The sequence below is a fragment of the Phascolarctos cinereus genome, unplaced genomic scaffold (genome assembly GCF_003287225.1).
Source record: "Phascolarctos cinereus isolate Bilbo 61053 unplaced genomic scaffold, phaCin_HiC Scaffold_2;HRSCAF=192, whole genome shotgun sequence".
Taxonomy (NCBI): Eukaryota; Metazoa; Chordata; class Mammalia; order Diprotodontia; family Phascolarctidae; genus Phascolarctos; species Phascolarctos cinereus.
Genome location: NW_027555625.1, coordinates 258,768,291 through 258,790,409, shown reverse-complemented (window position 1 = coordinate 258,790,409; position 22,119 = coordinate 258,768,291). Strand labels below are relative to the sequence as shown.

Sequence of the window (22,119 nt, the reverse complement as noted above, 5' to 3'; positions counted from 1 at the left end):
AGCCAGACCCCACTGCCTCCAGTTAGCAAATCCTTTAATTGGGGTCCTGTTTGGACTGCTCTCCTCAAGCCTAATCCTTTATTTAGACTGAAGATTCAGGACTACCTGGTTGCTCCTTGTGCTCAGCAATCACTGATAATATGTTTGTATTGTCCCAAGTAGGTGTGAAAGTCTAAAGCTTGGAACAGGGTCCTGGTCTTAGCCAATATTTACCCCAGTTACCAAGGCTTGCTGTCAATGAGTAATGAGCCTTTATCCTGAAAGTTTGAAGCAAAGCCTAGTTAGTGAATTTGCTCCTGGTTCTTCCCTTCTGTAGACATTAGTTGTTTCATATACATCTACGTTCAGTAGGTGTTTCTCCAACCCAAGCCCTGTTGGCTTTAATTAATGAGGCAACTTAAAGCAAGGTAGCCAGTGACTAAACTTGCTGTGATGTTTGCAGGCCTAGCTCCCTATTCAATCATATCTGGCAGGTAGGAAGGGGTGTTGGGTCTAGACATATCCTTACTTTGTGGTCTCTCTAGTAGAAAATTAGAGTGCTAACCCTGAGGCCTTCAAACTCTCACACCATTGTCACATTTGGTGGGACAGCCTGCCTGACTTGTTGGGGTTATGGGCAGAGAGCCTCTGAACTGGAATCAGAGAACCTGAATTCAAATCACACCTCTGCTGCATATTATCTGTGGGACTGGCCTTATGTCTCTAAATCTCATTTTCCTGATGTCTGTTCCTCCTTTCTAGAGTCAAACTCTGGGGGATTTGGAATCAATCTCCACCCTCGGTTATACATAGGATTCAGAGCTGCTACAGACCTTAGCTACCACTTAATTCAAGTCCTCCATTTTACAGGTAAGGAAACTGAGGCCCAGAGAAATTGAATGCCTGGCCCGAGGTCAGGAAAATGCTAAAAGGGCAGAGTCGTATTCAAATATAGGTCTTTTCACTCTAAATTCACCAGCTCTGGTTTTGTATTCTTGAACTATGCTTGGTAAAGGGGGGCAAGGGTCTCAGCCTTCAACCCCACCCCCCAGCTCTCCTTCTAGCACTGCCTTCCTCTTCCCACCCCACCCCCTCCCCACAGAGAATGTCAGGAAAGCTTTTTGCTTTAAAGATCTGCAGACTTTCACCAGCCAATGCCTACTTTCACATGACACATTCACCCATTTCCTGTTGTGGCCAAGCTCCCTTGAATACTTCTCATGGAGCTCTTTGGCATTAATCAGGATATGGTTGTGCTTCTGGTCTTAACACTTTTCTCCCCTTTCTTGCTCTGCCTCACTCCCACTTTTCCCCCCCTTCCCTTCCCTTCCCTTCCCTTTCACCTCACTTATAACCTACTTTTTTATGCCTTTCAAAGTGCCCCTTATCATTTTCGTGTTTGGTGTTCAAATCACTCCTGTTAAGTAGGTAGGGATGGGCATTATTATATTATCCACCTTTGACTATTAACTGAAGCCTGGGGAAGCTAAGTGACTTACCCAAGATCATGAAACAAATTAGGAAATCTAGGAGCTAGATTTCCTGCTTTCTAGTACATAGCTATTTCCATTGCAGTCTTACCCAGCCAGCAGTACTCAGACATTGCTTAGTTCTACCCTGCTGGACTCCCTCAGGGTTAAAAATTAGGTGGCTGGGCCTTGGAGACAATGATCCTAGATTCATCCCTACTTCAAAAGGGATAGTTCTGCCAGGAACCCATCCCCAGGGTTTGGGAAGTGTATAAGCTACCCTGAATAGATGAATAGTCCCTGGTAAAGAAAAGCATGTAGGGTCCCAGGACTGCCTAGTAAGGGCAGTAAGTATCTGGCCAGCAACAGTACCCCAAAGCCAGAAATAAGAGAACCCCTCCCTCTTCCCTACTACCTATTTGCAAGTCCATTTTATTAAACCTACCAGAACCCAAACCCATTAACCAGCTCAGTGGTTAGTCTGGGGAAACAAAGCCTCTTTCCAACCCCTCAATTCTTCCGGGGCCTCTTATCTGTGGCTTGGTGGCGTTTAACCCTTGACTTGCCATTATCCATTCTCTGAACTTTAATTCCCTGGCTCTTTCAGCTGTGGTCAGGTGGAAAGACTAGAGGCCTGGCTCCTAGGCCTGGCTCTGCCACTGACTCCCTGGATGACTTCGAGTAACTGGTTTTTGCTTTTTCTTTGATCCTCACTTTCTCTCTCTCTAAAATGGGGATAATACTTTCTGCCCTGCCTTCCTTACCAAGGCTGGGAGGTTTGAATAAGAAAATAAATGTGAAAGAGTTTGGGGAGATGAGGGGGAAACCAGAAGCCTTGTCTCCAAATTGACGGATTATTGTTAATGCTGCAAGGAGGCTGGACACAGCAGACAAGTCTGCAGGGCCCATTCAAGGAGAGCAAAAAAAAAATCTTGAAGACTAGGTTTGAAAATTAGGTGCCTGGCTTTTCTCAGATGACTTCTTCCTCCTTGACTCAAAGCATGTGTCTGATTCAGAAACAGAAAGCACGCGATGAGCCACCAAATCATATAGCTATGACCTCAGCATTTCTCATTTTAGTTTTGCTTTTTTAAAAAAGAGAAAAGCTATTTGTGTACCTTAATAATCACAGAGACCTGAGTTCTAGTCCTGGCTCTGTTCCTCAACCTGGGTAATAATGCACAGGCTCCCTCACTATTGCACCATCTCAGGATGATTTCCTAGAGCACCTGTCTGTATCCATTCATCAACTAACAAGCATCTGCCAGAGACCTACTGTGTGTAAAGCATTGTGGTAGGTGCTAAAAAGGGAGACAGAAGAATATGAGGCATAGTTCTTTACTCAAGGCATTGTAAACCATACTCTAGGAGACAATATGCAAACTTACAAGAAAATGACTAATACAGGAAAATGTATTGATGACAGTTTGGACAGGTTGTCAAATTCTAGTCCTAACCCTGAACTAACTAGCTATGTGACCTTGGTAAGTTCTTTCCATCTCTGAACCTCAGTATTCTCCTTTCTACATTAAGGGAGTATGCATATTTGAGCCAGAAAAGATCTTAGGGATCATCCAATCCATAGTTCTCTGGTCCTATGTAGAAGACATTCAACAAATACTCAACTACTGGGTTAACAAGTTTCCATTTCCCTCCCTTTCTGGGGCTCCTCTCCCCTAGATGGACTCCATACCACACCAAACCATACCTGCTTCCGTAGTTGTTCCAAGCCCCACTGTTCTTCACCTCCATTTCAGCCCCCAGAACTCATCTCCCTCCCCAGCCTCAACCCTATTAGGGTCACCAGACACCTCTTCATCACGCTGTCCAGGCTACCTCCACCTCCTCCAGGGAGGCGTTGAGGCTTCCACCTTCCTCCCATCCCTGTTGCCTCTTCTTCTCTCGTCTGTCCTGGTCAGGTAGTAGTGGTCAGCTTCACGAAGAGATGGGAGGCCCCTCTTTCAAGGCAAGGAAGGGCGGCTTTTTATGCTTCCCTTCTCCTGTAAATCAGGATTGGGATGGACAATTCCAGGCCGGACTTCCTGTGTGTGTTACTCACTGATAAAGAGAATTCTGTCAGCAGAACAAACAGGAGGCTGAGGGGATGGGGGTAGGGGGATGGCAGGAGGGAAGGAGGTGGGGAGGAGAGTCTAAAAGGAGCAGTAGCCCACATCACAGGTCTCTCCTAAGCTCCTGGAGAGTGGGCATCAATCTACCTGGGTCCCTAAAAATGTTCCTAAGAATCTGTGTGATGTGATGGAAAAAAACCCTGGATTCTGGGAGACAAGTGATCTGGTTTCTAGTCCTTACCCTGTCCCTAATTCTCTTCGTGAGAGCTAGTTACTTCAAGCAGAGAACGTCTGGGCCTCAGTATGTTTATCAGGAATATCTGCCTTACCTTCCTCCGAATGCAGGGGAAAAGAGGGTAGGGGAAAGAGGGTAGCAGACTTGGCCTCAGAAGATCCTAAACCTGACAATTCCTAGTTGTATAACCCTAGGCAAATCACATTTCCTCTCTAAGCCTTAGTTTCCTCATCTATAAAATGGGAGGAATGATACCTGTACTGCTAATCTTGAAGGATTTTTAAGCAAAGTACTTAATAAACCTAAAAGTGTCAGACAGATGTAAGATGTTACTATTACAGTACCTTTTACATAATGGGTACTTAGGAAATGTTGAATTGAATTTCTCCATTACATTATTCAATAAACACAAAATTAGAACCATGGAAAGAGTGATGGATTTGGTGTTAGAGGACCTGGATTCAAATCCTGGCTCTGCCACTTGCAAATTCTGTGACCTTGGGCAAATCATTTAATGTTTGTGTGCCTCAGTTTCCTCAGCTATAAAAATGAGGTTCCCAAGGTCTCTAAATCGATGATCCCAGGATACTATCAGTGCCTATCAAGTACCTACATGAGTCCTCTACTTTACTGAGGGCTAGCCACAGGACCTCTCCCCACCCCCCAAGGCTGAAGGTCTAAAGCTTCACCAAAATGTCTTTCCCAAAGTACAGTCTCCTCAGGCCACAGGATGAGAGAGATCCGTTTTGGGGAATAATAGCACTATGATTAAGAGAGCACTGTAATTTAATTCAGAGGAACTAGGTTCGAACTTCTCTACTCTTAGAACCTATGTACTTTGGGCAAGTCAACTAGGACTCTCCGGGCCCCTGTTTCTTCATCTGTAAAATGAAGGGGTTGGGCTGAATGACCTCTCTCTCCCTTCCAGCTCTCAATCATATGATTCTATGAATCTCCCCCAACACAGAGAACTTAGAGAGGAATTTGGTCCTCAGTTCTTTGTGTCAAACACCCTCTGGGAGGCCAGAAGACCTGAGTCTGAGAACTTAAGTGGAATTCTTGGGGGTGGGGGTGGGGGTGGGGGGGGTGGGGAGAGGCGGTTGGCAGAGAGATGGAAGAAATTCCAGAATCTTTCCAATTCTGGCTGGTGAAATCCATCAGGTTGAGAACAGAACACCAGCTGTTGCTGGGAGAGGAACTCAGCTTTGATTTATCCCCTTCCCAAAGGGAATGAGTCAGACAAAGAGACAGTAAGCTTGCAGAGTGCCCATAAAAACCCCTCAGGGAAGGCAGTAAGAGAAATAGATAGGTGTTTCTGAGCCAAGAGACAGGGAGATACCATATCCTGTAGCTTGGTACAAATTCCTTAGCTTTCTTACCCCAGTGGATAAATGTCTTTACACTCAGGCCTGTCCCCCAGGTAATCTAGTCTGTAAACTCCATCGAATCTAAGTACTTCACTGGAGAAATAAGATCTGGAGAAGGGAGTTGACTTGTCCAAGGTCACAGTTAGTTAGGATTAGGGACATAGAATTATAGATTTAGAGCTGCAACTCTAGTTCAACTCTCTCATTTCACAGATGAGGAAACTGAATTCAAGAAGGGCTACGTGACTTGTTGAAGGCCACACAGGTATCAAGTGACAGAGTCAAGATTCAAACCAGCTCCTTTGACCTCAAATCCAGCCCTCACTCCATTCCTCCAGTCCCCCAGTTCAGAGATTTTTCCCAGGGACCACCCACATCCATTTAACTAACACTTGAGACCTTCCACTAGAATCATCCCCTTCCCTGTCTTGTCACGGTGTGGTGAAGGTGACCCTGCATTCTCCAAGGTTATAGCAGGGGAGCCCAAGTCCTGATAGGTTCCAACAAGCTGAAAAGGCTTCAAGTGTGGGCTCTGCAACAGACATTACGTCCTTAGACTGGAGGCTGGAGGTCCTTCCTCCATTACCTCCTTGAGACAGTTGGTGATAAATGTTATGATCACAACAACTCCCAAAGACAGTTGGGAGGGTTCTTGATATGTACTGGTAAAAGGAGGAGTATTCACACGGATAATCATGGGTCCCTAAAATATTCAACTCTGGCATAATTGAGCTCTATGTACAAGAGACCAAGCCAGTTGCTACACAGAGTGGGAGGGGCAGGAAATGTTACCAGCTTTGTTCTAGGAAAGTGAGGCAGGCTTGACTCCAGGGGCCCCCTTCCTCTAATTCTGACCTCCTTTGAGACTGCCCAGCCCCAACCCTCTTGTCCCCAAATTCTTTCTAGGGCTTGCTCCACCCCGGAGGATGTGGGGTATTCTGATCTGATTTTAAGGAATCCCAGATATTGTTAACCTTTAGAGCCAGCCCCTGCAAACATGTAAACTAAGCTCTTTGTTGTCAACATTCTGGCCCTCTCAGCTGAGGTACCCTATGGGTATGGGCCTGCCTGGTCTGGCTGGTGTAGCATTATGATTTCCCCCCGCCCCAGCTTTCTCCACTACTAACTCTTTTCTTATTCTATCCATTCAGAGCCCTATTTTTGGACATAAATTCAGATTTAATCAGTTATTAGTGTCTTTGTTCCTCTCAGCTCCCCCATATTACTTTATATTTACATTGTATCTAATATATATCTGATATGAGTACTTGGGGTCTCCTGTGACAGAATATAAGTTCCTTGAGGGCAAGTACCATTTCATTTTTGCCTTTGTATCCCTAGTACTTTGCACAGTGCCTGGCATGTAATAGGTATTTCATAAATGCTTTTGACTGATTGATTGATTGGTTGAATCACCTTGTGTTCATGTGAGAGGACTAGAGACCTAATTCTAGGGCCCCATCTATGCACTTTGCCAGGGTCTTTCTGGGGGCCTTAACCCTGCCTCTATCTCACAGCCTTATTCCTACTATTCTTCTCCCATGCTTGATATTTTCCTGCCTCTTCTGACTCATTGACTTGATTCTAGTCTTTACAATGCTTTGGGTGCTCTACTTCCCTCCCACCCCTCATCTCCATCTATTGCTCTCTGGTGTATCTCCACCCCTCGGTTAAGCCATCCCTAATTCTCTTAGCCATCAGTGAAATTTTTTGTGAACTTTATTTTTTTGTCTTGGCCTGTCATTTTATTGGTGTGAGACAGAGGGGTCAAGCACAAGCCTGCAGCACCCTTGAGTGTGGGTCAAACCAAATTAAAATATAATTGGGAAATATTTTAAAAAATAAATAAAATCCAATAGAACATAAATAATTTTAATATGTAGTTTTCTAAGTCAACATTCAGCCTGCTGGAATCCTTATGTATGGTTTAGTGACCCTTGTTTCTTTCTGAGCTTGATACTAGTCATGTAGGGAACTCTCAGGGTAGAAATTCCATCCACCAATGTAGATGCAGACCTCTTCTGAACTTTATCATCTTAGTAGGAACTTGTAGTGTCAGAGGCAAGAATTAAACCTAGACCTTCTAACTCCAAGGATAACCCTCTATCCACTTGGCAATGCTGGCTCTCATGAAGCTCTACAGCAATGGATTATAGTTATTTATGTCCATATATGTATTATCCCACCTAAGAGAAGGCAAGCTTTCTGAAAGTAGACACACTATCCAATTTATTTCTTTGGGGCAAAGCTGGGCGCACAGAAGACGTTTGTTAGATGGATGAACAAACATTAGGTCACTGAATCTTAGAGTCGGAAAGAACCTTAGAGGATGGCTATTTCACTCTTGTTATTTACTAGAACCTTAATACACATTCTCTACAACTCAGATGGGAGTAGATTTCATTCTTTTTTTTTTTTAAGAAAGTACTTCCCCACCAGGGTAGAAATCTTGTATACAATAGCCCTCAAAGTCACCTTTAATAAAGTGGCTTTAAAATCTTCCATCCAGATCCCCTTCCAATCCCAAACCAGCTGTTTGGATTCTCAGTAAAACATGAAATATTTTCATTTTTCAGAACTCACTCTAGCTTCCCAGATGATGACATGAATTCTTTCTAGCTTTGCTCTTTAAGAGAAAAGAGCTGGCACTACAGACTGGTGGATGAACCTGGAGTTTTAGGGGAAGAGGTAGTATGGCAAAGTGAAAAAAGCAATGCACTGGGAGACAGGAGACCTGGATTATAGTCTTGGCTTTCCCAAATAACTCCCAGGGCAACCTCAGGACCACTCCTTTCCGAGGCCTCAGTTTCAAATGCAGGCGATAGACTAGGTTAACTCACTTATCTACCGCTAAGATTTTATGGTTCTAAGTTTCTCCTAAAGATGACTTGGCTCCAGCCCTTCCCCTCAAGAAATTAAGTGAGTTACCTTTTCCTAGTTCTGCAGGCCAGATGCACGGCAAATTGGCTGAGAAAGGCAGAGCCCCTGTCCTTGCCTGAGATCACTTGCTGCCATGTTTCCCCAGGCTCCAGTTCAGCAGGAAAGGTCAGAACCCTTGACTAAGGCTCTATTGCACATCCCAAACTACCATGTGACATATGGGCACTGGTGACACCTCCATTTGAGCCAGAAGAGGTGGGAAGAGGAGAATGAACATGTTGAGAAGAGGAGAAAAAACACCATTTCCTGTTTATCACACCATTGGAACCAGTTAGGTTGAGCCAGCAGCTGGCCAAGGCAGGCAGGATAGTGAATGGTGTTTTAAATAACAGGAGCAGGGACCAGATTGCCAGAGAGGCTGTTGAGTATTTCTAGGTTGGTGGAGGCGAACTGTGACTCAGTGAGTGAACTGACTGCTGTCTCTTCATTGGGAATGTAGGGGTAGGGACTGATAGTCATCATTTACACTTATCTTTATTTTACAGGATAACTATAGTGGAGTCTTTTTTAAGAGATGAAAGGATCAAGTAGGAGAAAGTTCCATTCTTTAGAGTTGATAGGCACCTTCTGGGTTCTGGAAAATCCACAGGCTGATCCAATTTGGGGGTCCTTCAAAAATTTCCCATGTGACCTTCTTAAAGAGACTCCCAAATTCTCTCCTCAGAAATGGCTTGCCCTGATCAGTGGGCCACATTGATTTCAGTGTTGTAACAGTCTTGGAAAATATTACCCCCCAAATAGGGACATCTACAACTAAGTCCGGCCCCACTGGTCTCCTAGGTGAACCCTCTACTCTAGCAAAACTGGTCTTGTCAATACTGTTCAGCTTTCCTTTCTCTATATCTTTCCTTGACTCATTCCCTTATTTGGAATGCTCTCTGTCTCCTTTCTAACTTTTATTTCTACTAATCCTTGAAGGCCCAGCTTGCTTCCCATCTTCTCTTTAGAGCTTTCTTTGACCTGTCCAGATAACACTTATCTCTCCTTCCCTTCAATGCCCTATAAGCATTTACTATGTGTACCATTTCTTGGACACTTCTCACAAACTCCCTAATTACCCCCTACCCCTATTTTTTAACATTAGCCTTTTCTTCCCAATGAAACTAAAAGTTCTTATAGGACAGGAGTTACATCTGGAAGACAGAGACTACATCTGGAGGAAAGAGAGATAAAGTTGGATAGGTGGGATATGACCAAGCTATGAGGAACCTTGACTGCTAGGCTGAGGAGTATGGACTTCTTCCTAGGGGAATGAAGATCCATGGAAAATTCTGGGAAAAGGAGAGGATCATGGTGACATAGGGACAAGGTAGGGCTTTTCTGAATTACTACAGGAGTCGTTGGTGCTGAGGAAGGCTGATCTAGCAGCCTAAGCTTGAACCTAAGCTTGGCAGGACTCTGATGGCCCAGGTGACTAATTGTCTTGGGCAACAGAGGGATCCACATGGCCTTACCCAGATAACCTGTGCAAATCCTGCTTCTTGGGTCTGAGTTAAATTGTAGAACTGCTTTTAATCTTTCCTTGATCAAGATACCTTTTTTATAATATAGCAGAAAAAGTGCTAGATTAGAGGTCAGAGAAGTCAGGTCCAAATCTCAGCACTGCCATTTGTTGTGTGACATTAGCTAAATCACTTAGCCTTTTCTGGGCCTCAGTTTCCCCATCACTAAAATGAAGGGACTGAACTAAATAACCACTTGAGATTCTCTTCTGGCTCTATATCTGTAATCCTATGTATGACCCTCAGCCTCCTTAGTGATGTGATGAATCTTTGGGTGTCCTCATTTCCTTTTCTCTTTAAAACAAAACCTATAAGACAGGGAGATGCGACTTGGAAATAAAAGCCCTGAAACTGCTAGAAATCAGAGCAGTTCACCAGAATAAATGGAGTGGAAGGGACAAAGCCAATATGGCAGTACTTAGTCCTTAGTCAGGGAACTATCAAATTACACTATAGCCATTTCTGTTAGTGATTAGAACAGATAGGCTCCTCGGCCCTGATCTTGCAAATGCAAGGAGTTCCAAGAGGAAAGGGGGGTGAGATTGTTGATGATATAGGGAATTGCAAGCTTACTGCTGGGAAACTCTAGGGGGAAGACCATTGTTGGTAGTCAGTAATCTTATATCTTCATTTTTATACCTTACTCTCTGGCAGTCTTTTCCCTCACAACTTTAGTGTCCTGATAGATGACTGCCTTTCCAGAACCACTATTTCAGGAAAGCCCTAGCTATGATGTTTCATTTCAGTCCCTACTGTCCAGCCATCCCATTCTTGCTTTGGTCCCACCTTTGCAGGCCAACTCTTCCCTCTCCTTTCCTTCTTCCCAGGTTGAGAACCATGAATGATGATCAAATCAACTTTGTCAAGATTTCTGAATGGGATATACCAATCTACTCTACTATAGCTCCACTTACCATCCCTGGAGCTTTCAGAACTAAGTTACCCTACCCTTGGTCACTATTCTCCTTGGGTGTTATTTCCCTCATTAGAATGTAAATTCCTTGAGGATGGGGACTAACTTCACTTGTTTCTGTATTTATATCCCCAGAGCTTAGCACAATATGTTAAGCAGTAAGTGTTTTTTCATTCATTCATTTACCTCTCTACCTTTTGTTTTTGGGATGATATTGTAACAGCAAAAACTTCATCTCCACTTCTTAGAATAACCAACTTCCTTCAAGGATCAGCTTATGAACCTCTTCCCTATAGGAAACCTTTGCTGATCCCTCAGGTTTTTAGTGCTCTCTCCTTTCTCAAATAATCAGACTTAGCTGGTCCTCATGTTATCACTGGTGACTGCCTTTTTCTGGCCCACTATGCCAAGAAGATCTCACTCATGTTTTGCTTAACTCCCTATTTTCTAGGCATCTTCTACATAGCTTTGCCAACCATTTTGACAACCTATTACCTACTACCTCTCCTACTACAGCTCTGGAATCATGAACAAGTCAACTCTCATTGTTCCTAGATAGAGTATTTCAATGTGCTCCCCACTCACCATTCCTGTAACTTTGAGGACCAAGGTACTCTTCCCACCCACCTGACTTGACCCTATTAGAATGTAAGCTAATAGAAGGCAGGAACTGTCTTTGCTTTTATATCTGTAGCTCTAATGTTTGGCACACTGTAAGTGCTTAATAAATGCTTTTTCAATGAGTCAATGGGTATTTATTAAGTGTGCTAAACACTGTGCTTAGTACTAGGGATAAAAACAGCCCTACCTTCAAGAAGCTAACATTCTATGTAATGGAATACTATTGTTCCATAAGAAATGATGAGCGGGTGGATTTCAGAAAAACCTAGAAAGACTTAAATGAACTGATGCTGAGTGAAGTGAGCAGAAGCAGAAGAACATTGTGCACAGTAACAGCAACATTGTACAATGACTAACTTTGAGAAACTTAGCTCTTCTCAGCAATGCAATGATCCAAGACAATTCCAAAAGACTTATTGTGGAAAATACTATCCACATCTGGAGAAAAAACTATGGAGTCTGAATGCAGATTGAAGCATGCTGTTTTCTCTCTTTTTTTTGTTTGTTTTTTTTTTTCTCATGGTTTTCCCCTTTGGCACTGATCCTTCTTTACAACATGACTAATGTGGAAATAGGTTTAATGTGATTGTACATATATAGCTTACATCAGATTGCATGCCGCTTGGGGAGGGGGGAAGGGAAGGAGGAGGAAAAATTTAGAATTCATGTTGAAAACTAAAAATAAGTTAATTTTTAAAAAAATTCTAATGGAGAGACAACTTATAAATGACTAGACATATGTATATTTACAGAGTAGGTGGAAGGTAACCTCAGAGGGAAGAGAGTTAGAGGGTGGAACTGAGAAGATGAGATTTGTGCTGAGTTCTAAATTCATTCATTCATCTGTTTTCATGTTATATTCTTCAGTATAATGTAAACTTCTTAATAATGAATTCTGTTTTCCATTCTATCTTTGTATCCTCCGAATATATAGTGTAACACGTTGGGCTAAATACTTGTTGGATTACATTGAACTGGACCTACTTTTACCAAACTATTGCTGGAAAGAGTTGCCTGCCCTTGGTTCTGAGTGTCCTGGAGGGGATGGACTGAGCTACCAGGGAGATAATTTACAGTAATCAGGCCCGGAAAGAGGTGAGTCAAATGAAGCCTTGAGCCCTTTGTTTGGTGAAGCCATACAGTATTTGCATATCCTTGGCCATTGAAGGAGATTCCAGTATATTCCAAAGAGTAAATTATTTAACTTGTGGGGAGTTGGGTCTCATTTCCACTGACATTTGTTACAGAGTAAGGGGACACTAGACTCATGAAAAAAACAAAACAAAACAAATGGAATTTCCATAATTCCAATCCATTCAATTCAATAAATACCTATGGTGAGCCCAACACTAAAATCTCCTATGCTTAGGGGAAACAAAGATGTATGCATAAGACACTTCCTGAAGTCAGAGTTGGAGAGTCTAAATTGGGAATTCTTAACTTGAGGTCTGTGAACTTGTCGTTTTTTTTTAATGTTTTGATAACTATATGTTAGTATAACTGGTTTCCTTTGTAATCCTCTGCATTTTATTTCATGCATTTAAAACCCTTTTTTTTTCTTTTTGAGACTCTCTCACCCAGCATGGAAGTGCAGCAGCCACTGCTGACTGGAATGGAAGCTTTGACTTGCTCAGTTGCTGACCTAGACTGACTCTTCCTTCCCTAGACACCCTGGTGGCCCCCTGCTCCCAGAGGCCCACCATATTGGTGCTGGACTTAGTACAAACAACCAATCAGCTTTAGCCACACTGAAGCTCAGAGCTCCCAAACTCAAGTGGTCTATAAGCCTCAGGAATTACAGGTGTGTGTCACCATACGCATCATAAAGATATTATTCTGAAAAGGGGTCCATAGCCTTTAGCAGATTGCCAAATGGGTTCATGACACAGAATAAAGCTAAAAACTCCTGGTCTGGACTTACAGATTTGTACGTTAATCAGCACTGGCACTGTCTGAAGAAAATTTGGTTGGTTGTCCAGGCAGCATAGCCCAAGTCACCACTATTCTCCTGGAATTGGGAGGTGAGGGCCTATGGGGGTGGGGGAGGCACTTCTGAGAGGTTAGTCTAACAAAACTGAGCCTTAAAGAACATGGATAATGTTCCAACAACACACAGAGGAACGAAATTGTGTGGAGTAAAAATAAAATTCTGGACTATCTAAGGGGAAGAGAGATCGCTGCTGCTTGAATAATCAGTTAGGAGAAGAGTTTACAGAAAAACTTGAATTTGAGCTGGGCCTTTAAGGATGGGTAGGATTCATCCAGGGGTGCTTTAGTTAGGGGACACCAACAAAGGCACTAGCATTGTTCTAGCCCCAAGGAGATCCAACCTTGTCAACCTTACAGTTTCTCAGGTATAGTGCCAGGAAACCTGCTCAGGGTCATACCTGGACTGTACTTCCCAACAATTAGAAGCTGAAATCTAGTTTTAGTGACTAAGAACTGTCCAAATATAAGTCTGTGACCCCAGAGCCCAATCAGAGAGAACTCTGTTATTAAAAAAAAAATCCCGGACATTTCCTGCTATTTCCTCATGTGACAATAAGGACTGGAACATCCCAACCCCTGTCCTGGGATTTTGCTGTTCTTCTGTAAGGCCATTGTAGCCTCCCTCCTGATTCCCTGCTTCATCAGCTGAGTCCCACCCAGCACTGGCTGTGGGAGACCTCTCCTTGGATTCTTTACACATAGTTCTCCTTTCCCCATCTCTCTCTCGGGGAGGGAAGGGCACTAAACCAGTTCTTTCAATGTGGGGCACAAAAGAACCAGTCTTACCCAGAGGTTAAAAATAAGGTATAATAGAAAGACCATTGGGCTCTAGAAGCCAGTAGTCACTTTATGGAACATAGATCTTGACCATGTTCAGGTCAGAAGACCTGAGTTCCAGTCTGTGTGACTTTGGTCAAGAAGGACACGTAGTACCATGGAAAGGGTGTTGGCTTTAGAATCACAAGACCTGGATTCAAAATCTACCCCCTGATGATTTGTTCCTGTGTGACCCTGGGCAAGTCATTGAACTTTCCTGGTCCTCAGTTTCCCCATCTGTAAAATGAGAAGGTTGGACTTGATAGCCTTTAGGGTCCCTTTCAGGGAGCTCTAGACTTATGATTCTATGATCCTAATTCATTTCTTCATGAGTCTCAGTTTCTTCTTATGTAAAACGAGGGGATTGGAATAGTTGATCTCCAAGTTCCCTTCCCAATGCATGGATTCATCCTTGGAAGGACCCATGAGATGTCTAAAGAGAAGAATGTGTCTTTTTTTAAATTACATAGCATAGTCAAGAATAGTTCTAGGCACTCAAGACACATCCAATGAATAACTGTTGAATTTAACTGAATAGGATTATAGAAGTCAAATGTATTATTTTCATGAGCAGTGTCCTTCCTTATCCCCTTACCTTTTCCATAAGAATCACCCCTCTCCCACACAATACTCCTTCTCCTGGCAACATGATATGTTAGAGTGTTGGAATTAGTCAGAAAACTCACATTTGAATCTTATTTCCAAGTCTTGTTAGCTTGGTTTTATAAAGACTCTTAAAGCTGGAAGGGACTTTGGACAAGTCCCTTCCCCTTTCTAGAACTCAGTTTCCTCCTGTTAGGTGAGGGGAGTTGGGGTGATTAAAGTCTCTTCCAACCGTAACATTCTATGTCCTAAAGCCCCTTCTGCTTCTCACACTACAAATTCTAAATTCCCTTCCAGCTTGGATAATCTAGTCCCAGGGTCCCTGTTAGTTCTAATATGCCTTGGTCTAAGATTCCTTTCAGTTTGGACATTTTATATTCTAAGATCTCTTCCAATCCTAATGTTCTAGATCAGAGGTTCTTAACCTGGGGTTCAAGAATTCGGCTTTTAAAAATATTTTGATAACTATATTTCAATATAGTTTGTTTCTTTTGTAATCTTGTATATTTTATTTTGTGCATTTCAAAGTATTGTTGATTATAGGCTGTCCTCTATTCAAAAAGTGCGTAATAATAGCCCAATTGTTTCCTAGCTTCAGAACTAGACAGGATCTTGAAACATTGAATAAAACATAAGAGTAAAAGCCTATACATAGACTTCACCAAACTGCCAAAGGTTGTAATATGACATTAAGAAGTTAAGGATCCCAGTTCCGTTTATGCTCACAGGGTTGTTATGAGGTTCAAATGAACTAATATTTGTAAAGGGCTTAGAGCAGTGCCTGGCACATAATATGTACTTTGAAAAATGCTAATTCTCTTTGCTTTTAAGATTCTTGTAGCTCTAACATCCTATGTTCTAAGGCTCCTTCCATCTCTGGCATCCTCTAAGAATTGTGCCCTTTCTCTTCCCAGCTGACTCTGTCCTGTGTGAAACTTGGCAGCCTGGTAAGGGCAAGAAGAAAATAAGGATGATGCCACTATCCTCCTGTCCCATAGGAGTCCAGAGGCCAGAGGAAAGTGAGACTTCCCTAGGACTAGGGTAAGCAATGAGGAAGTTTAACCTACCAGTGAGGGTTTGTCCAAAAAAAAATATTACTAAAAATAAAGGTCCTGTGCTTTGAAAGGAAAGAGAATAGACAAAGAACCATAGACATGGTAAGAGGTATAAGTGGAAACTTTCCAAAATGACACCACTTGTTAACGTGCTGTGAAAATCTAACAAATGATCATGATGATAATAATGAGCTGAACCATCATCACAGACCAAACTGTTGCCCACTCTCACCCAGACATCACATTGGTCCATAAAAATGTAAGAATAATGTTTTTAATAGATAGCATCATACCAATGATTCATTGTCTCCAAGCTAAATAGAATGACGAGTTTTCAAAATGCAAAGACCTCACAGAGGATAACAAATTCATTTGAGCAAAGAATATGGTGCCCATTCCTGTTGTCCTGTCTGCTTCCGAAGTTATCCCAAGAATGCTTCAGAGAGTCTATGGAGAATGAGCTTAAATCCTGATCCTTCCATTCTACAAGAAAAAGTAGTGATTTTGTCCACCTGTGCAATAATCTATGGGACATTAAATGTAATGGAATAATAACCAGCTAGTGACTTGCCCCAGGGCTATTTTTTTATCAGAATCTTATTAAAAAGATGAAACCAAGAAAACAATGATAACTTTTTTCTTAGAGTAAAAGGAAATTCCCAAGAATGGGTGGTTATTGAGCAACTTTAAAAGATTCTCCAGTTTAGCTTGGTGCAGTTTGAGCCCGCTTTCATCATGTGCTCCTACGGGTACTCTACCAAGCCTGAGGTTTGGTTGGAAAGAGCAGGGAGTGACACTGAATTCTTTTCACCACCTCTCAGTTTCCCCTCCCCACCCCCAACCTGATCTTAGTGAAATGCAGTGGACTGTGTGCATACTCAAGACCTGGGTTCTACTCCTTTTTCAATGGAGAGATCCTTCTGGAGTCAGGGGACCTGGATTTGAATCCATCTCTGCCACTTACTACCTGGCATATGCTGGAATACAACTTTTGAGCTATTCAGGGACAAAAGTCACCTTGCCTCTCCACCTCAGTTCCCTCATCTGTAAAATGAAGGAGTTGGACTAGATAACCTTTAAGATTCCTTCCAGTTCCTAAATCTATGATCTGGAAACCAGGAGTTAGTTACTTCCGCTCTCTGGGCTTCAACTTTCCCCATATATGAAATGAGGAATTTCAGAGTAGATGATCTCTAAGGGCCCTTCTAGTTCTAACATTCTATGTTCTGTGTTGTAGGGTTCTGTATACTAAGATCCTCCAGCTCCTACGTTGTATTTTCTATGACTTTAGGATTCAAAGCAGTGAGCTTTTTTTTTTCCATATCCTTAAAAAGAAAAAAAAAGAGGCATTTGCTTAGCCTGTCGAGAAATCTGTGTTTCCTCTAAGCCAGGAAACAGGAAGTGAGTGTGAGGGGGAGATTGGGAGCCAGCTCTAAAGAACAATAAAAACTTTTCTCCAGAGGGGAAAGGGAACTGCGTCAAGAGGAATTAGACATTTTTCAGGGGGTGAGGGGAAAGGCAAGGGAGAATGACCTCTCATTTAAGAGCCTGAAAGAATAAAGGTCTGAGCGTTGGGGGTTGAAGACATAAATTTAGTTCAGAGACTTTTCCTGATGAGAATTCAAATTCTCATTTAGCTGTGTTGTTGGGGGGGGGGATGGGGAGGAAAAGGAGGAGAGAGGGTCGACAACTAGGTTACAGAAATGGCATCATAGAATGTTAAAGTTAGAAGAAACCTTAGAGACCATGTAGAATTACCCTTTCGTTCTACAGATGGGGAAACTGAGGCCTAGAGAGGTTAGCTAAGTGGCAAGGTACCACAGGTACTCACAATAGCATGTGACTTGCCTAAACTAAAAGGTCTTTTCATATTCCAGCATTCCCATTGTAGTTCAAAGGGGCCCAAGTTTAGCTGACATGGAAATAACAAATTCTACTACAAAATATCTGCACCCCACCCCCACCCCAAGACTTTCCTGACTGTGTTATATTAAGCCTGTGGGTTCTGTCATTCTCACCAAGTTGTATGCTCACCAAAGGCAGGGACCAACCCTCTTTCTTCTCATTTATTCCCCACATTTCCTCCAATTAAGAACAATTTTAGGTGACTGAAAGTCACTTCATAGGAGTGAAAGGGACAGAAAAGGGAGTTTGAGGGCACAACAAACTTGGTCAGCTTCCCAGAAGGGTGATCCTACAAATGACAGACAGTGTTCCAGCAGGTTAGCTCAAGTGACCAACCAAGCACACTCACAAGGGAGGAGCTCAAGACATTCCTAGTGAGGGATCATAACAGTCCAACTTGTGATTGTTTTGTAAGTGTGAACACCACCCCCCAAACATTGCAGTTTTCATCAATTGATGTGAGACTGTCATCCCCTCCATGAATTCAGAGAGCTCCATAAATAGAGAGCTGAATTGAGATCTCTTCTAGATGCCAACATTCCATATTCTTCATGCCAACATTCACATGTGCTAAGGTTCCCCTTCTACTCTGATGTGCTATGTTCTATATTCCAAGATCCCTTCTAATTCTGAAACTAGGAAACACATTGGACTTTCATGTCTTCTTTGAATAGAGGGCAGTCATAGGTTGTATATTAGAGATTCTAAATGCTTTAACGGTTAAGAGAAGGGAGAGATGACTGGGAGCTAGGGTGATTGGACTTGCTTCACAGAGGAGGTAAGCTAGGCCTTAAAGAATGGGTAGGATTTAAAGTAGCAAAGAAGAACTAAGTTTTGTTCCATGTTGGATTATCAGAACTGGAAATGCCTCCAGAACTTAGCTATGTGGGGTTTCCCATTAGGCCTTTGTGTTTCCTTCAAAGAAGACATTGCCAGATGGCCACTAGCCACTGGCCACCTATAGCTATCCGTGATGCCCATTCCCACCCAGTCTCCGCCACCAATGGAAAGCACTGGCCTTCCTCCATAGCAGGAGCTACAGTAATGTCAAGTAGATACAGAGCAGTCCTTAGGACCACCTTCTTGCATCTGGCTTTCAGAAACATACAACTGCCCTTGGTGGAGAATCTATTCTAAGCCAAAGATCCATTGCATTTGCAACCCAAATGGTAATCTATTTTGGTCCCAACAAGTACAGCAAGGCATTGCAGGACTTTTTGGCTGCTGGAAACATTCCCTCATTGTTTAAGGAGATTGTGAACATTCTATTTAAGAATGTTCCTTCACCTCTGTGGAATTTCCCATTGTTTCTCCTCATTAGCTTTGGGTGCTAAGTATGTGAGTCTGACAGTTTGTTGGGATGCAGATTCAGGCAGTCTCCAGACCTTCACTGTAGGCAAAGTCTAAGACTGTTCCATGTCTCTTACAAATTGGACAACTGGATAATCAGTGAGTTATTTCCAGGACCATCCTTCAGCTGGCAATACTTTGAAGTTGGTGAAGTCTGCCCATGGTGCCCCCAGCCTCTGTTTCCTGCCCCTCTCACACTTACATGGCACCACTTTCCTCATTTTTGGTTACCAACTACACTTCTCCCTCTCAAGAAAGGCTCTGAGACTAGGCACTTATAACTCAGAATGAATGTGATTCCCTTTTTTCTCATTGCCCCACAAAGGGATCTTGCCTCCCTACCCAGGGTAAGCCCAGTCTTACTTGTCTCTTGTCTAAACATCCTTTGGGTCACAGGAACATAGATTTGAAGCAGGGTGAGATTTCAGAGACTGTCTACTCCAACATGCTCATTTTACAGATGGAAAAACCGAGGCCCAGAAAACTTAGATGATTTGGTCAACATCACACAGGAAGCAGAGCCAGTATTCAAAACCTCTTCCTCTGACACCAAACCTGGCATATTTTCCATTGCATGACACAGATCTTCATTGTGACTGTACTCTGTGTGTGTGTGTGTGTGTGTGTGTGTGTGTGTCCTTTATCTAAAGCAGGAGTTCACACCCTCACAAAGGGTCCACAAATAGATTTCAGAGACTCCATAAATTTTTAAAAATATGTTGGCAATTATGCTTCAATATAATTGCTTTTCTTTATAACCCTATATATTTTATTTTATGCATTTAAAATATTCTGAGAGGGGATCCATTAGCTTCACTAGACTGTTAAAAAGGTCCTGTGAGGGAAGACAAAGGAATAAGTACTTATTAAGCACCTACTAAGTGCCAGGCACTGGGCTAAGCACTTTACAAATATTCTCTCATTTGATCCTCACAACAACCCTGGAAGATAGATGCTGTTATTATCCCCATTTTACAGATGAGAAAACTGAGGCAGAAGAAGGTTCCATAATGTGTCCCAGGTCACATAGCTAAGCAAGTGTCCAAGGCTGGATTCAGGTCTCTCTGAAAGAAAACTCGGGTCTTCCTGACTCCAGTTCTAGTGCTTTATCCAATGCCCCACCAGCTGCCCTGTTTGATCACCCCCCCCAAAAAAAGGTTAAGAGCCCCTAGACCAGAGTTTTAACAAGTCTTGAGACTGAATGGTCCTAATGTACTTTGCACAGTACCATGGGTCCCATTGATATGGGGCTTACATCTTAGTGTCAGTCTCTGACAGTCCAGATGAGCCACATTGTAAGAATGCTAGTGGGGCTAGGGCTCAGTCTGTAGCTTGGGTTGGGAAATCCTTCTGTGGCCAAGGTTAGGGACCTGAGTTTAGCCATGGCTGGGATGGGGGGAGGGGGCTGTCTGTGGTCAATTAGGGGCCAATAGGTATAGATAATATAAGATAGAGCAAGATAGAATATTTTAAAATTATGCTATAAGAACTGAGAAAATTAGATCAGTGAGGACTGACGAATAGCCAAGGTTTCATGAGACTTGAGCGGAGCCCTAAATGATAGAAGGGGCCTCAATAAGTGGAAGGGAGACAAGGGAGGTTATTCTAGGTGGCAGAAAAAGCATGTGTAACACTTGAGTGAGTGCTACTATCCCTAAACTAAGTTGGCCGTTCAGTGGTCAGCTAAAGGGGTGGGGAATAGGGGCAAATTAGGAAGGAGGGGGGTAAAAAAAAAACTAGAAATAATTTATTAAGAAATTTTATTAAGAATTTTTAGAATTAATTAAGAATTCTTTTAAAGTAGCATGAATCCTTGAAAAGATATCACTTTAGAGGAAGGGTTCATCCTATTGGCTTAACACAGACATTATCGTCTAGCCGACCGGAGCCCAGGGACACCAAAGAGAATGTAGAGAGCTATGATTCTGTTCTAAAAGACACCCACTAGCAGCCAATGGTGCCCGTAAACATCTCCATTCTCAGAGACTGCAAGAACAAGGGCCATTGGGATATAATATTACATGACTGACTATCCCAGCTTTGGAAATAAAAGTTAAAGGTTAAGCAGGAATATCATTAGATCTCCTCAGCTCCGACTAGCTCTGTAGAGGGGTTGGTTGCTTTACCTTAGGATTTAACACAAGAGAATGCCTTAAACTGCCCCATGCCTTCTCCCTAAGACAAGGGGCTTTGGTGGGGGGGAGAATTGGAGAGAGGGGTGGCAAGCTTTAAGGAGAGAATGTAAGGTCTTAGCATAGAAAAGAGATCAAGATTCCTGCCCCCCCCCACATTCTACCCCCTTTCATGTTTTTTTCTGTGTGTCTCTCCTTTCAGACACTTTCTAGGGTGGACCAAGTTTCTAAGGAAATGCTGCTGATTCCCAGAAGAACAGAGAATTGTAAGCTGTGTCTTCTACATGAAGACTTGGACCAGTCTTATCTAAACATTTTATCTCCTCTAGACCTAATACACAATTTAATGAATGCTTGTTGAATGAATGACCACCAGCCTTTGGATGTGCTTCTGACTTAGCCTTGGGTCATACAGTAGTACAGACTGAGAATTATCAGTCTGATTTTCAGGGATTTGGGGCCGGGGAGGGAAGTGGGGGCAGAAGAGAAAGCAGGGTGGGAGAAGGAAGAGAGGCAGTTAGGGTTAGGATAGGGGAGGAGTGGGAGCTATTACCCACTTGACCCATAAGGTCCCAGGTCTCTTTCTGGTCCTTTCTAACTTGTCCAAAACACAACCATTGATTATGTGCTATAGGTTTCCCCATCTCTGGGAACTATTTGTAGCTAGGCTCCCAGATCAGAGAAGGAAAAATATGCCAGGCCTCTGCTCCTAAAACTACTCCTCCATGAGAATAATGACTCTGTTCACCAATAGGGAATTGTCTACCTGATCTACTCCTAGAAAAAGAGGCACAGTGACTTTGTAAAAGAAATTGTTCCTAGCCTGAAAAGTTAGCATTTCTCTCCATTCCCCAACCTCGCAGATAGACAATAACAAAACTAACTCAGTGCAAAGAAGTCAGGTTGTCCATGGGGGGAGGAGGAAGAACAAACTATGGGGCAGGTTTTGATTTTCCACAAGGTTTCCAGGCCAAAGAGCCAAACAGGATGTCCAGCCTCCGGTCATCTTCCTGCCCTCAGTGGAGGCCCTCCCCATAACCACTCACTCAGCATTTCCAGCTCCCTCCCCACCAACTTTCCTGGATGAGAAGATTATCAATGGGTGGGAAGGTTCCCTGCAGGCCTGTAGCAAGGGTGTGGCTGTGAGCTGAACTAAAGGGGCAATAGGGTAGTA

General features: G+C 42.9%; 1 protein-coding gene and 1 long non-coding RNA gene across 5 annotated transcripts in view; one reads left to right on the top strand and one right to left on the bottom strand.

Moving 5' to 3' along the window:
- Positions 1–8,212, bottom strand: part of EGFL7 (EGF like domain multiple 7) — a 30,174-nt gene extending 21,962 nt beyond the window's left edge. For 2 of the 4 annotated variants that reach the window (XM_078149960.1, XM_078149962.1), the window contains exon 1: positions 8,048–8,208. The gene's annotated coding sequence lies outside the window, so the exon portion shown is untranslated. Of the gene's footprint in view, positions 1–3,156; positions 3,447–8,047 lie in introns of those variants that run through there. The other 2 variants (XM_078149963.1, XM_020981908.2) reach the window with 2 other exon arrangements.
- LOC110205350 (uncharacterized) lies at positions 746–21,327 on the top strand. Its single transcript, XR_002323557.2, has 5 exons — positions 746–849; positions 12,030–12,190; positions 12,663–12,896; positions 15,418–15,544; positions 21,148–21,327. It is a non-coding gene; the product is annotated as an uncharacterized LOC110205350 (long non-coding RNA).
- The last annotated feature ends 792 nt before the right edge of the window (positions 21,328–22,119 follow it).